The following is a 17,256-nucleotide window of genomic DNA, read 5'->3' as shown; positions in this document are numbered from 1 at the left end:
GTCTGTACAAGAAAGGTCTGGGACGCAATAGAAACGCAGGGTGTGGAAAAAGGGACAAAAATCAGAGTAGAAGAGATGTACTGAGGAAGTCTAAATTGTGTGAAAGCAAGAAATAAAAGGACAGATTGAGTATTGTAACAACAGCACTTCTAGCACAAAGTAATGTTATCCAAGATGGCGGTGACGTCACCCAAGATGGCGTCGATGACGTCAAGAAGCTGGTAGATTTTGGCGGGAAGTTTGAATTTTGGCGGGAAAGTGCCACGCACCTTCCCCCCCAAAAAATGGCGCGAAGTTCAAATTCCAGCATGATAATGCATCACACCACGATTATTACTACTGAGCAAAGAAATTGCGGGAAAAAGGTACTTGTCTTTATTATTTAACCAATTTCAAGCACATGTGTTTGCCAATAGGCCTGAACTCCAACTGCCTTAGTTCATATTGTCGCCACCAGAGGACGCCGCCGTGACATCAGGTGATGATGCAAGTAGCATTATTCAAGATAGCTGTACCCAGTGTGTTCACCACGAGCTCCAGAGCCCAAGTGGCTTAGTTAATATCACGGCCACCAGAAGGCGCTGCTGTGAAGTCGGGTGATGACACAAGAGCGTCTGATCTCTCTTGCACGCGCATTATAACCGGACAGGCGCCGCATCAGCAGCCCGTGAGTTATTGTTTACATCACAGCCTCAAGCCCGCACCTTTATACTCGCGCCGGACATAGTCCTCTGTAAATATGCTAACAAATTTAGCTGAACACAAGGGACGCAAACATCGCTCATCTAACCTATCAATTACCTAAGTACTTCATTCCATTTCAATTTTAAACATATTCAATAAGTCAATTTACAAGTTCAATATTCAATGATCAAATGAGAAGTTCCACATTTTCCCACTCTCAGCGCAGTGTTAATTCATGACCTATCACCCCCCACCCCTAGAATTCTGCACTACTATTGGCTACTGCATTAGTCATGTGATTCGACTTCATAGAAGCTAGGACTTAGAATAAGTTTTCACCAATGCCACACCCACCTGGACTTGGAATCAAAGATCTAAATTCTCCACCTCAGTCCTCAACCCAGCACCATGCCCCATTATTGACCAATGTTGGCGGGCTAACATGTACTAACGTGCACAGCACATGACGTCATCCAAGATGGTGGGGTGAAATTGCGGGAAAACAGATCTGAGCACAAGTCTTTACTTTGCAGGCAGTGTCTCCACCACGAGATTTACTGTCCAACTGACATAGTACATCTTACTGCCATCAGATCGCACTCTCATTCCTCCTATGACCTAATCCCAGATGGTGGTCTGTAGGCGCGAGAATTATGCTAAAGTTACTCCAGCTGCGCTAAGCTGCTGGGGAGAGTAAGGAAGGAGTCCACTCTATTTGCTTTCGAACATTTTATTTAGAGATCGAATATATTTATCACACTGAGGCAAAACACTCCCTACCTTATACTTGCGCTCATAATACACAGTCTGCAGACACGCAAACAACTTCTAATTTACGCAAATAATTTATTTACAGACATTCATACTCCTCCTAAATAATTCAGCACAGTTATGTCTAGACACGTTCAGTAACCGTAAAGTGTTCAAATAACTCATAGCGCGGCCTACAGACCTGCTCGCGAAATAATGCAATAAATGCACGCAAGCACAGTCCACCACCCCCTGTCCAGTAGAGTACACAGGAGGCAACGATAAGTGACGCATCCGTCAGATGTCAAACCACGCACAGGCCCCAGCCCGGGTCCTGCAAGCGGCCACATCCCTTTCATACTTCATTTCTGAGAAACTGCTATCGCAATACGTGTTCACCTACACGCCGATGAAGACGCAATCGGTTGGGAGCGAAGACAAATTTACAGAGCGCAAATACTAGAAGCTAGTCCACGCCGGCCTTTGTAGCCGAGCGGTTCTAGGCCCTTCAGTCTAGAACTGCGCAACAGCTATGGTCGCAGGTTCGAATCCTGCCTCGGGCGTTGATGTGTGGCATGTCCTTAGGTTAGTTAGATTTCAGTAGTTCTAAGTTGTAGGGGACTGATGACCTCAGATGTTAAGTCCCATAGTGCTCAGAGCCATTTGAACCGTTTGAAGCTAGTCCGCGCTCTTGGGGTCGACGCGGCCGTCAGCTGTCAAGGCACACACAGTTGTCCGTTCAGGACCGCGCATCGTCACAGCTCCGAGGCGCGAACACCGAACGCAGGTGTAATTCGGGTCTGTACAGTTACCATTATACCGACGTCGCAGAATTCCAAGGTGCAGCCCCCATACGTGAGACCTCCTAGCAGCAGATGTCTTTACCGCCTATGACACAATAGCACAGAGCGCATTGCTCCTAGCGCGACATGATACACTCGTTTAACTATACTTAACTGCCCAGCGTGTCTGACGCAACATCGGCAAGTGCACGCACATACTTACAAACGAATCTAACATCGAATGCACTCTCCCCAGCGATCCTAACGTGTTACCCTTCCTGATCTCAACATACGCAAATGTTCCCTACGCTATGTAAAGGATCCTACATCCCAGCACAAATGATGGACCATTATGATTAGCTCTTATAGAGTTTACCCGACGAATTACTGATGCCGCCGGTATCGAAGGACCATCCACCTATTCTTTCGGAACCATTCAGAGGTACAATTATTTTCCACACATCGCTAAATTACATTGACAGTTAAACCCGCAGACTTGCCTGCAGATCATAAAATACATACTATACTCAGAAGAATATTCGCCGTACTTCTCGATATCAAGCACATAGCAGTAGCCTCCTGATCGCTCATGCAACATAATTCCCAAGATATAGACTCGAAATTATTTCTCTACAAAGCCGAAACTTTAGCTGTGTGGAGTGTCCTCAAGACCACTGAGTAACTAGAAACAAATAGAGGAAACTGATATTTCCACTCTCGAATATCGAAGTCTATCATGTAACAGATCCCAAATCATCCATATAGTTTACAAGTCAACTAAGGTCTTTCCCATGTCTAGAGAACAGGCAAACGTGTCTCCCACACACCACATTCGATCTTCCCTCAACTAAACAAATGCGCGAAATGTGCACAAACAGACAAACGGACAATTCACATGGGAGAGAATAACACCCCATCACAATCATACCATCTTCTCAAAGTTCCACTTGATGACGAAAGCCGCCCAACACATACTAAGTATTAGTTCACTATCTGGTCGTCTAGACAAGGGCAAAGTTAACTCATATACATTCTTAAAATCCAACAGGCCTCTGCATTCGCACGGATGCTACTGTTAACAGCAAACGTGAATCATTACAACCACGGACTTTGCATACTACGAATCATTCCGGATAACTGGTGGCAGATATGTTTATCATTATATTTAGAATTAAATGTTACGATCGCGCTCTCAATTGAACGGCATTCGAGAATGAGTGAAGTATCGGAAATACACCCTCTTGTCGGCAGTGGCTCTGGAAATAGCTGTACCTTCCTTACAATTGGACCTACTTCCCCCTCTGCAATCACAGTACTCCAAGTCAAATCCTTACCTTCCCTACAACAGGGCATAGTCATCTCCCTTCCACAAACACACATACTTTATAAACCTGATGCTCAAATGCGAACATATCACACATCCACCAATATTACTAAGTATATTACCTCGTCAATAACTGATTGCCTACGATACCAAATAATACTGATCCAAAATCAGCGAGGGGCATGCATGTCGCTTAAGTTCTTCTTTCGAGTCCTACCACTGTGTCCTAGAAAGAGACACGTTATCGGCGATATGTTAAAGAAAAATCCGACCCCAGCAACTACCGCGTGTTACTGTCACAACCAGTCTTGGTTCTACAGGTGCATACAAGTATCCATGTTAAAAACTATACCCGCTTTACGAATCGAGGTACCACATTACCTCTGAATGAGGTGGTTTTTTTCTGGACAAATACCATGGCGGTGATCGTAGGAATACGTATTATCAGCCAACGATGCAGCCTAGGGATAAAATCACTAAACTTTGAAAGTGATTCGATTAAGGAACATGGTATGTACGCGGTATTTGCGACTCCCTCACACGCCCCAACTAGATAATTCTTTAGTATTTGTAATGTACGCTGTCTCGACATCACATCAGACGTTCCGAGATATATCCACCGAGTTATAGGTGAAGTGGAAGTTAAATGAACTTTTAGCACTGTGTCAGACTTTGAGTTTCCATAAAGTGCGTCGCTACATGAGCCTGCAGACAAGCACTCAGATGTTCCATGCCAGTATACGGATTTGTTTCCAGGCTACGAGTTTCCAGTCTGCACCACTCGTTGAGTCTCATCTAGGTACGAGGCAAGTTTTACTCTAATGCATGCAGGTAGATCATAGGGAAGAGAGGAATTCTTAGGATTTTTTAGGAGGCTGGTGTATAGGACATGCAAATATCCTCGTATGAAATCAAACAATGCATGGATTGGTATGTCGTCAATATGACCATATACATACTGAAAAATATCAGAAAAAGGATTGAAAATTACATAAAATCGGTAAAAATCGAGGAAAACCTGCTCTAATCACGACAAATTGATGGGAAATACGTAAAATTGAGGGAAATACGACGAAATATGTAAAAACCCCAAAAATCTCCAAAATTACTTAAATTGCCTGAGAACATTAAATTAGAGAAAAGGTACCACGAAATGCGTGGAAATGAAGTGGGTTGGGGTACTCAGACACTCAAAACCGAGAAAAGCTTAAAAATTATATTCTGGCATCTTTCACTTTCAACCCTCCCCTCCGCCTGTGAACTACATGGGTTTCGTAACACATACTCCAACAAAGGCGACATAAGTATTACTCAGAGGTGCCATATATTGAACTACAGCCGGTTCTGAGAAACAATATTATTCCTTAAGTACCGGGTGATCAAAAAGTCAGTATAAATTTGAAAACTTAAAAAACCACGGAATAATGTCGATAGAGAGGTAAAAATTGACACACATGCTTGGAATGACATGGGATTTTATTAGAACCGAAAAAAAAACAAAGTGCACAAAATGTCCGACAGATGGCGCTGGACAGCAAAAGTCAGTGACTGCGCATGACAATCGTGTATAAAAGGAGCTGTAATGAGAGAGAGAATCAGATGCGCCAGCAGTCGCAGCATGTTGACGTTACCTGAAAAGGCGCTTTTAGTGAAGCTGTATTATCAGGATGGGGAATGTGCTAGTTCAGCGTTACGATCCTATCGCCATAGGAAGGAGATTCGAACGGGTAAAGGTCCGTTGACAAATGCAGCTGTGGCGAGAATGATTTCGAAGTTCGAAGCCACGGGTTGTTTAGACGATAGACCCCGTAGTGGCCGACCGAGCACAAGGCGTAATGCTGCTGAGACAGTTCAGGAAGAAATGGAGACTGTAGCGGGTTCGCCGATGCACGGGGAAGTCAGCGCTCGTGCAGTCGCACGTCGCACCGGCATTCCATACACTACTGTTTGGTTGGCACTGAGGCGTACCCTCCGATGCTATTCGTACAAAATCCATCGGCATCACGAACTGTTACCTGGCGATTTAGTGAAGCGGTGGGCATTTGCGGTGTGGGCGTTTCAAAAGATGGCGGAAGATGACGATTAGTTGAGTAACGTGTTGTGGACCGACGAAGCTCATTTCACGCTCCGAGGGTCTGTCAACGCCCACAACTGCAGAATTTGGGCTACCGAAAATCCTAGAACTGTCGTGGAAACTCCATTGCACGACGAGAAAATCACGGTATGGGTTGGATTTACCACATCTACCGTTATCGGGCCTTTTTTCTTCGAGGAAATGCGTGATTCTGCTTTTGTTCCTGTAAAGAACATCATCTTTGCTTTGTCTCACTTTGTTATGCTCATTATTGCTATTCTGATCAGATGAAGCGCCATCTGTCGGACATTTTTTGAACTTTTGTATTTTTTTTGGTTTCTAATAAAAACTCATTTCATTCCAAACATGTGTGTCAATTTGTACCTCTCTATCTACACTATTCCATGATTTATTCAGTTTTCAAATTTATACTGACTTTTTGATCACCATGTATTAAGGAGAAGAATCAACGTATTTATCAGAGTTAAGCGATTCCCTAGAGTCTTCTGCAGGAGAATGGACCAATATCACATATATCACCTGAAATAGTGTGAGGGATGTGTACTAGAGAGGTTTGGTGTTAGGACGAAATTGCTATATTATCCTACATATGAGCAAAACTACCTAGCATCAACTAGGACTTCTTTGTGTAACAGGAATGCTACCAGAGCTCTGGTGATGCTACTGTAAAAATCAATAAGACTGTGATGTTTACTCCCTCATAAGAAGTTGCTGCTTCTTCGTGTGCATTTTCGTGCAGCAGGGTGTGGGTGGTACCTCACTGTATCAGCTACTGAAAACATTCATGTCGCTTTTTCTTCGCTCTCCTTTCTAGTGAGACATAGCCACTCCTGTCAAAACTGATACTACTACTACTAATGATATGCATGACTGAGGACAGGAAGTGTGATTGAGGATACGTACGTTTCCTACTTAAAAAAACGTATAAAATCCATTAATTTCCTAACAGACAGAACAGCAGTCTCCGGACTTCGTTCTAGTTGGTTTATAAGCAGCTCGAGCAGTGGATATACACTGACGACGCCATCCTAGGACACCAGAATAGTGTATAAAAAATAGTTTTATCATTTTAACCCATAACTGGTCCGGTGAAAAAAAATTGCATTAAAGCTCTAGTGAGGTCTGAGAAACCCCAATGATTGAAAATAAGATGTTATCACAAATAACTGCATTTACTTGTCAAATTAGATACATATTATTACATGTGAATGTCTAATACATGAACTATGTGTATATACATAAATTATGTGTGACTACATAATTAAATTGTGCATGTAAAATAAGCCATGTTATTTTGCACAGTCTGGGCAAATACATACACTGTGTTCCAAACAAAGCAACTTATGACACTTCACAGAGGAAATTTTGTCTTTCTGTCTTTTTCTCGAGCGCACAACTGACAACACCCCTTTCTGACACGTGGGTCTGTACTCCCCACTCCTTCGTCTCCACTTTTATTTTTTGCAACAACCTGCTGCAGCTTCCTTGGAAGATATCTGGTTTCACGTCTATCCATATGCTCTCTGATGAGTGCCATGCCTAATCAAGTCAAAAATTTCCTTCTTGGCATCTACTGTGCTGTTGAATTAGGCTTGCAGTATGACACAATAGCACTGTTTACACCAGCAATGTCCAACAAAAGAAATGGTTCAAATGGCTCTGAGCACTATGGGACTTAACATCAGAGGTCATCAGTCCCCTAGAACTTAGAACTACTTAAACCTAACTAACCTAAGATCATCACACACATCCATGCCCGAGGCAGGATTCGAACCTGCGACTGTAGCGGTCGCGCGGTTCCAGACTGAAGCGCCTAGAACCGCTCAGCCACACCTACCGGCCAATGTCCAACACTGCGAAAAAAATAGCCATAGGCCATGTCCTTGTGCGTCTCGAAGTAGTGTATGTACCGCAGAGCTGGTCAAGAGTATCCACCCCACCCTTTGTTTCATTGTAGTTGGTTATCATTTCAGGTTTTCCAGAGTCTGTAATCTTCTGGTCGTAATGCATGGTAGACAATAAAATAACTGCTTTGTTCTTCTTCGGAACATATGAACAAAGCGTGAGGTCTGCACTATGTCCAAAGAGACTAGATCCAATTTGTCTAGGCCGGCTAGCCTTAAATTCTTGTGGAATTTTACGTTTGTTGGCTCTCACTGTTCCCAGGATGGTGGGCTTCTGAGTTTTCAATTTCTCAGCAAGTTCAGTGGAAGTGAACCAATTGTAAACAGTCACATTTCGATTTGTCCCTATGATGGGTTCAATTAATCGCAACACTGTTTGCATTGGCACTGACATGTTTCTGCGAACTTCACTTTCTGAACCAATATAAAAGAAAGCATTATTCATATAGTAGCCCCTGGAATCTGCAAGGCATAGAACTTTTATTCCACATTTATTAGCTTTTTAGGCATGTACAGTCTTGCTCAAAAGTATCCGAACGACCTGAATTGCATTTCGCCAGATTAGCATGCAACCCACATAACGCAGCTGTCTAGCAGGCCCTCTAATAGCTCCTCGGTACAGTCGTTTGACTATTGAAGATGGTTCCAACAAGTCATCACTAGAAAACACTGCTCTGTATCACAATAACTCAAGATGTAAAGTAATACCACGATACTAAAAATATCAGGGAACACTTTATCACACATAAGACTGTCCTTGAGGCTTGTAAGCTCACATTTATTACAAGAAATGACATATCTGAAATGTTACCACTCTCATTATTACGTGAGATAGGTAATGCACGTAGTAAGTTGGTCGTATTCATGATTTCCTCTTCAAAGTAACATACCGTACGTATTATTTATCACAAAATGGCATTAAAAATTTAAGTTATTCACGAACATCTAGTTGAGAATGTGTATGAACTTCAAATGAGACGGCGAACCGTCTCGTTCTGCATATGGATTCAAACCCAGGTCATGCAGACTAAGCAAAGATTTCGTGAGTCACGGAAACTAGCAGTCATTCCTGACTACGCATACAGAGAGTGAAATACCTCGGTTTTAGACAGCATCACTTAGCAAATATCAACTTTAAACTACATAACGCAAACGTTTTTAACGGACGCGAATTCCTACCCAGCATCTATTGTCCCTGTTAACGAACTACGAGAGATGTTAAATATTGCTTCTTCACAAGTAACTTACTTGAAATGCCGTGAGCTAAAGCTTTGTGTTGGATAGAGATTCGAACCCAGAACCTAATCGGATTGTTATAGAAGCACAATCAACTGTGACATATCGGATTTTCTCGGCAGTAGCTCGATGTTTTAACTGAAATGACGAGACGAAACATTAATTTTTTCCTTCCCAGGACTCCAAACTGGGGCCTATCGCTGTTATGTTCTAGAGAAAACGAACGTTAAATATGGGTTTGTTACACCAGCAGCAACATGTGAGCATGTTTGAACTAGAAATAATATGACGAAGGGTTCAGTGCTGACTGGGAATCGAACCGCACACATATCGTTGTTAACTACACACGAAGAGACGTCAGCTAACGAATTTTTCTCCAACAGCAGCTCGGAATAGCATCCTTGAACTTACAGTGATCTCGCAAATAGTTCTGTGTCTCACTGGGAGTCAAAAACGTCAGAAATCGTTAGTGTTGACAACAAATGAAAATACATCAAAAATCAAAATTATTATCCGCACGCAGATAGGTGTTCTCATCCTAGAGCTTGATAATACACAATGAAAACTTTAGTGCCAGGTCAGGATTCGAACCCATTCGCACGGAATTGTGAAGATGTTGAGAAATCTGCAGTTTTGAACAAACAACAAATTGTAGTCGAGCTATATTGTCACGAAGGGATCAAATTCCGCGTTAAGGGCGGTCTGAGTTGCATTCCCAGTTCATAACCAATTTTATCGACATACAGAAGCTCAAATAAAAGATGGAATAAGTGTCCTGTGACCCTACATAGTGTTTGTTTCGTCACTAGAAATAAATAACTAATATAAGAAAGGTTACTGGTGATAGAGTTCCTACATGTCGCCACTCCTGAATTTATTGTGATTCAACCTAACGTCTACTTGGTAGAGAAGGAAGACCATGTTTAATGTGAATTTCAGACCACAATGCCATTATACCTTTTTCACTTGGCATAGTCAGAAAGGAATAGAATCTGTCTCCCCCTATCAAAAATCATTGGCAGAAGTTGGAATCAAACCCAGACCACAATTATATGAACCTAGCAAGAATCCAACAGACCACCAAATCCTCTTCTCTGGTGCTCATGTTTCTATCCCAACGCCGTTGCGCCACATAGGATGAGAATTCTGACACACAGGCTCCCTGTAGTGGTTTGCAGCATGTTCAGTACATTCATTTACTTGGTTGGACCAATCACCATGAACTAGCTGCCTCGGCTACCCAATGCAGACATTCAACTCTATTTTGTAATCACCGAAATAAAAACGCGTAACTGCCACCTATACAGAACCGCCAAGAGTGCAGGATGCAAAAATTTAAATAGGAAGTGTTCCTTTCCACTTAAGCTACTCTATTGCACTATCTGTTTTTTGAAAACGTCATGCAGTGCAAAAGAAGAGCTGTAACCATCTGTCTCTCAGAAGTCTAGATCTGGCCATATGCATTATCTCACAGGAATGTGGAAGCTCTGGAGGAATTGTTGTTGACTTCGGGAGCTACTGTAGCTATGTGTCAGCTAGTAGCGTAACAGTAAGTGTCGCGCGTTCGAGTACATTCAGTGCAACACTTTTTAAAACGCAATTCTGCCGTCTGATGAAGTTATCAATCTAATGGAACTTTGAACATAATTCCCTTCACTTCTCAAACCAAAATAGTCGCATGTGGAAAAAGGCCTAAGTTCTGCGATATTTTGTTCTTTTCAGGTTTAATAGATGGCCAGGCAGCAGATGCATATCGAAACGTTTGTACACTACTGGCCATTAAAATTGCTACACCACGAAGATGACATGCTACAGAAGCGAAATTTAACCGACAGGAAGAAGATGCTGTGATATGCAAATGATTAGCTTTTCAGAGCACTCGCACAAGGTTGGCGCCGGTGGCGACACCTACAGCGTGCTGACATGAGGAAGGTTTCCAACCGATTTCGCATACACAAACAGCAGTTGACCTGCGTTGCCTGGTGAAACGTTGTTGTGATGCCTCGTGTAAGGAGGAGGAGTGCGTACCATCACATTTCCGACTTTGATAAAGGTAGGATTGTAGCCTATCGCGATTGCGGTTTATCGTATTGCGACATTGCTGCTCGCGTTGGTCGAGATCCAATGACTGTTAGCCGAATATGGAATCGGTGGGTTCAGGAGGGTAATACGGAGCGCCGTGCTGGATCCCAAAGTCCTCGTATCACTAGCAGTCGAGATGACAGGCATCTTATCCGCATGGCTGTAACGGATTGTGCAGCCACGTCTCGATCCCTGAGTCAACAGATGGGGACGTTTGCAAGACAACAACCATCTGCACGAACAGTTCGACGACGTTTGCAGCAGCATGGACTATCAGCTCGGAGACCATGGCTGCGGTTACCCTTGACACTGCACCACAGACAGGAGTGACTGCCATGGTGTACTCAACGACGAACCTAGGTGCACGAATGGCAAACCGTCATTTTTTCGGATGAATCCAGGTTCCGTTTACAGCATCACGATGGTCGCATCCGTGTTTGGTGACATCACGGTGAACGCACATTGGAAGCATGTATTCATCATCACCGTTCTGGCATATCACCGAGCGTGATTGTATGGAGTGCCATTGGTTACACGTCTCGGTCACCTCTTGTTGGCATTGGCGGTACTTTGAACAGTGGACGTTACATTTCAGATGTGTTGCGACCCGTGGCTCTACCCTTCATTCGATCCCTGCGAAATCCTACATTTGAACAGGATAATGCACTACCGCATGTTGCAGGTCCTGTACGGGCCTTTCTGGATACAGAAAATGTTCGACTGCTGCCCTGGCCAGCACATTCACCAGATCTCTCACCAATTGAAAATGTCTGGTCAATGGTGGCCGAGCAACTGGCTCGTCACACTACGCGAGTCACTACTCTTGATGAACTGTGGTATCGTGTTGAAGGTGTATGGGCAGCTGTACCTGTACACGCCATCCAAGCTCTGTTTGACTCAATGTCCAGACGTATCAAGGCTGTTATTACGGACAGAGGTGGTTGTTCTGGATACTGATTTCTCATGATCTATGCACCCAAATTGCGTGAAAATGTAATCACATGTCAGTTCTAGTATAATATATTTGTCCAATGAATACCCGTTTATCATCTGCATTTCTTCTTCGTGTAGCAATTTTAATGGCCAGTAGTGTACTATAGATTTACCCAGATGATGAGGGTGGGGGGGGGGGGTTCTTACAACATAGAATTCCATCCTCTGTAACAAAATCCGCATGGGAGCGATGCTGGCAGCATTTTGCATCATTTTCCTGAGAGTCTTTTAGTTCGTCAATTAGTACATCACCTGTTTGAGCTACTCTCATCTTTCTGCCAAGGGCGTCAGCATTCTGGTGCAATCCTCCAGCTTTGTGTTGCACTTGGTAATCATACTCACTCAGTTTCAGGGCCCAGCGTGTGAGACAGCTGCTAGGGTCTTTTAAATTTAATAGCCACTGAAGTGCTGCATGATCTGTTACTATTGTAAATTTTCTCCCATAAAGGTAGCATCTAAAGTAGTTAACTCCGAACATTAGTGCCAGTGATTCTTTCTCTGTCGTATTGTAATTAATTTCCGCCTGGTTCAGTTGACAGGGTGCGTAACCAATTGGTCTTTCCTCAATGTAAATAATTTGACTCAGAACAGCTCATACGGCAAAGTCGGAAGCATCATATGAGAGAATGGATGGTTTTTCGAAATCGGAATAGATCAACGAGGGGGAACTAGTTAGAACATCTGTGAGATGCTGCACGGCAGCTTCGCACTCGGTGGTCCATTGATAGGGTACATTTTTTTTCAACAGCTGGGAAAGGGGTTTAGCTATTGTGGCATAGTCTTTTACAAAACGCCTATAATAATTGCTGAGTCCCAGAAAGCTTTGCAATTCTTTTACATTCTTAGGGGAAGGGAATGTTCTAACTGCTTCAATTAGATGGGCGTCGGGTTTTACTCGATCAGCACTAATAATGTGCCCAAGATACTGTACTTGACTCTCAGCAAAGGAACATTTTTCTATTTTTAAGCTTAAATTAGCACTTCTTAGTCTAGACAAAACATTTCTTAACTGGGTAACATGCTCATCTATGGTCCTGGAAAAAACAATGATATCGTCTAGATAGATTAGGCACGTTGTGGGTTTCAATCGTCTAAGTAATAGGTCAGCAAATCTTTGGAAAGTGGCTGGCTTTCTCAGAAATTCATATAGACGGGAGGGAACTACAAACGCTGTTTTTGGCCAGTCCTGTAGTGCAATCGGTATTTGCTGGTACCCACTCTTCATGTCAAGGGTAGTGAAGTATTTACAATTTCCTAACCTGTCTAGCGTCTCGTCAATATGGGGGAGAGGGTTAGTATCAGGAGTGGTTACCTTATTTAATGCTCTCATATCGACGCAAAGATGGTAGGTCTTCTCTCCATTGAATGACTTTTTGGGGACCACAACAATTGGGGACGACCAGGGACTGGCGGAGTGTTATATTATCCCTGCTTGGATAATTTCTTCCACAACGGGCTGGAGGTGGTACAGTATTCTATATGGTTTCTGTGCAATGGGCCTTGCATCCCCGGTGGGAATTTCATAGTAAACAAGGTCAGTAGCCGGCAGATAACGCCCTTCCTCGAATAACCAGGAGTGTTCTTCCAAGACGGAGTACAATTTGTTTTGGTCAGCCACAGACAGATGAGATAACTTATCCTTAAATTTGTCTTTGAGCACGGGAGCAATATGACATATGTTACGTTCCAGGAGCCGGTGTTGGTTAGATTTTGGCTTCTCTTCTACAGGGTGGTTGTCTTCAATCCCGTGGCCGCTAGCTATAATGGTGCCACTAGGAATCTCTACCTCTATTCGTTCCAAAATTGTCCAAACAGACGGGAACGTAAAATTTCTTCCCCTGAACTTCTGCTGTTGTTAAAACGCGTTTAACATGGACTTGTAATCTGTTGAGGGCATCATTTTGACGGAGAGGATCCACCAGTACGGCTGTTCTCAGCAGTTTGCAGGATTTGACCCCAAGCCAGAGAATGCATTCCATGCCACCGCTGATTCTAACAGAGGTAGTTTATGTAACGCCCAGGTTTGTGCAGAAGAAACCTGTGGAAGCGGCCGCGTTTCACAAATTCCTTGCAACGGAATGACGTGGGAGCCGCCGAACCGGTGGTTTTTCTCACCGAGAAGGACGGTTTGCGTTCTGTAATCGACTGCACTCTGGTAGCGGTGAAGGAAATCACTCCCCAGGATGACATCGAAATCTCGCTATCGTTTCCGACTTACGTCCATGTCAAAAGGGTAGTAGCTGGCTCTGATTTTCAACTTAACTTGACAATACCCATCAGGTAGGATTGTCTCGTCACTCAGACCATTAATGTGGTGACAGGGTGGTTTTACACTTGTTTGTCCCCGTGCCCTATGTTTGTGATACCATGTCAACAAGTACTCTTACCTTCTTTCCTCTAATTTTACCCTGTAGGAGGATACTCGATGCCACATTTACGACACCATGGCGGATTCGATGCGTAAATTTTACAGGGGGCTCGGTCTGGTGGCGTGACTTTCCCCTCGACCGTTTTCCGGCTGTCTTTGGGGTCGGGGTAGATTTTTGGTAAATTTTTCCCTCTACTGGTTATACGAGGGGGCCCCATTTCCCAAGTTCTGCAGGCAGTTTTTACTTGTGTGCCCTATGATTCTACACTGAGAGCAATAAGGTGCACGGCACTGCGTGGCAGCATGGCCTGCCTTTCGGCAACCGTGGCATGCCTGCTTGTATTTGAAAATTGGACGTGGCTGTTCGTCCGGGCGCGCCGAACTAGCAACAAAATGTGCTACCTCCTCCCGCATCATTGCAAGTCGTGTGGCACCATTCAACGACGCGGGTGATGCTATTTTGACCTCCCGTCCCACATACAAGTTGATTCCACGTATAAATACATCAATCAAGTGGGCTTCTGCTTGCTCGATTAATACCTCATTACATGTGGGATCCGAACCCAGCATGCAAGTGCGGCATGCCATAAGGCGGATTCCGAGCGGTTCTAGGCGCTACAGTCTGGAACCGCACGACCGCTACGGTCGCAGGTTCGAATCCTGCCTCGGGCATGGATGTGTGTGATATCCTTAGGTTAGTTAGGTTTAAGTAGTTCTAAGTTCTAGGGGGCTGATGACCTCAGCCGTTAAGTCCCATAGTGCTCAGAGCCATTTTTGAACCATAGTGCGGATTTGGTCAGAAAATGCTTCCACGTCCTCCCCTTGCTCTTGGTGGAGGGTAGATAACTTGTCCCTGTAATAGTGCGTGTCACGTTGGTCTGAATACCTTTCTTTCAACCCAGCTTCTAATGTGGTGAAAGAGGTGGTGTCTCTATTCAATGTAGGTACGGGCATCACCTGAGCGAATTTTTGGCATTCTTCTGTTAATTCTATCTTCTGTAATAGTAATTTGTCGATTTCTGCTTGGAGGGAGCTACTGGGTCTGGTTTTCCCATAGGTGGGGAGTTATCTTCGCCAGTGGTGGTACTACGGGTTTGAGGCATGGTTACAAATTTAGGGGACCAAGTGCTCACTGAAGACTTTTGCAGTTGAAGCACAGAAAGAAAAGAAAGAGCCTATATTGGACAGGACGACGGTGTAGCTGACAGCATGGAGGCAGCGGCGTAGAAAAATGAGCGACGTACTTACAGAAGCTGTGGCAGTGGTGCGTTGGGCGATGGCACCTGTAAACGGCAGTGGAGGTGAGGGCAGCAGCGTCGACATCTGGGCGTTGTGTCTCAGATAGCGGGTCAGAACGTGTGTCCATGCCACGGCGTGGCGCCGAAGGCGGCTGCCTGCAGCGTAGCGTGGTGCCTGGGGCGGCAGCAACGTGGCGACTTGTGGTGACGTGTGGTGAGGCGCCTGGCTATGCAGCCTGGCGTTCGCTGCGGCAGGTGCTTGGAAAAAGGCGCCGATACGGTGGAACGCTGCGTGGCGATGCCACGAATGCGTGCGCTTATTATCGCGCAGCACATCTCGCACGTCAAGGGCGAAGTGTTGCTTGCAGCTTCATTAGGTACAGCTGGTTAGACTTAAAATGAGACGGGCCTAACAGTGAGCCATCCCACTTCTAACACCAGTTGTCAATGAGTCAGGATTGGCCAGGAGGGGAAAGCAGTAGGCAAGCATAAAGAAAACATATTTTCATATGCATGAAAATTTAATGCCGTATACAGGCAGGCCTGGAGAAGCCGCCGAGACTGAATAGGCAGCCGCCCAAGAGAGCAGGTGAGGAGGGCGTCTGGTCGGTTTGGAAACCGCCAGCAGAAGAGAGTGAGCGGCTTGTCCATTCTCGGCACGGCAGCTGGCCGTGGTTCCACCCCCACTTGACCACCTCCAAGCCTCCCTATTGGTTGGTCAGATCGTAGGACGCTCAGTTCAATAGGGTTACCTCGTCAGCAACACATGAGTTTAGCTGCTGATGGTTCAACATGTAAGTTTCAGGGTGGTTCTATCTGGTTCTGGGCAACGTGACTGATGCACTGCAACTTACTGCCAGGCAGAAAGCACAGCTAAACAGCAAGCGAAAAAATAAAAATCAAGCTTTATACTAATAAATCCATTCAGTGTCAGCCCCCACTGTATAGTTCTATCTTAAGTTATTTGTGAAATCAATATCTTATCAGCGGTAAATTTCCATACTGGCTAAAATATGCTGAAGTTAAGCTTCTTTACAAGAATGGGTATAAAGAGATACCATCAAACTATCGACCAATTTCACTTTTGCCGCCTTTCTCAAAAGTATTTGAAAAGATTGTGTTCAATCATCTCTTTAAGCATCTGACTGCAAATAATATATTGCCCAAGTCACAGTTTGGATTTCTTAAGGGTTCTGATATAGAGAAAGTGATTTACACTTACAGTGAGAATGTACGTAATTCAATATATAATAAATTAAAGGTTACTGGCATTTTCTGTGACCTGACAAAGCCTTTGACTGTGTAAACCACAGCATTCACTTAGGTAGATTAGAATACTATGATTCCAGAATGAGATTTTCACTTTGCAGCGGAGTGTGCGCCGATATGAAACTTCCTGGCAGATTAAAACTGCCCGACCGAGACTCGAATTCTGGACCTTTGCCTTTCGCGGGCAAGTGCTCTACCATCTGAGCTACCGAAGCCCGGTCCTCACAGCTTTACTTCGAGTCTCTGTCGGGCACACAGTTTTAACCTGCCAGGAAGTTTCATATCAGCGCACACTCCACTGCAGAGTGAAAATCTCATTCTGAAAACATCCCCCAGGCTGTGGCTAAGCCATGTCTCCGCAGTATCCTTTGTTTCAGGAGTGCTAGTTCTGCAAGGTTCACAGGAGAGCTTCTGTAAAGTTTGGAAGGTAGGAGACGAGATACTGGCAGAAGTAAAGCTGTGAGGACTGGCGTGAGTTGTGCTTCAGTAGCTGAGATGGTAGAGCACTTGCCCGCGAAAGGCGAAGGTCCC

Source organism: Schistocerca piceifrons, chromosome X (genome assembly GCF_021461385.2).
Source record: "Schistocerca piceifrons isolate TAMUIC-IGC-003096 chromosome X, iqSchPice1.1, whole genome shotgun sequence".
Taxonomy (NCBI): domain Eukaryota; kingdom Metazoa; phylum Arthropoda; class Insecta; order Orthoptera; family Acrididae; genus Schistocerca; species Schistocerca piceifrons.
This window is presented reverse-complemented; position numbering follows the sequence as displayed.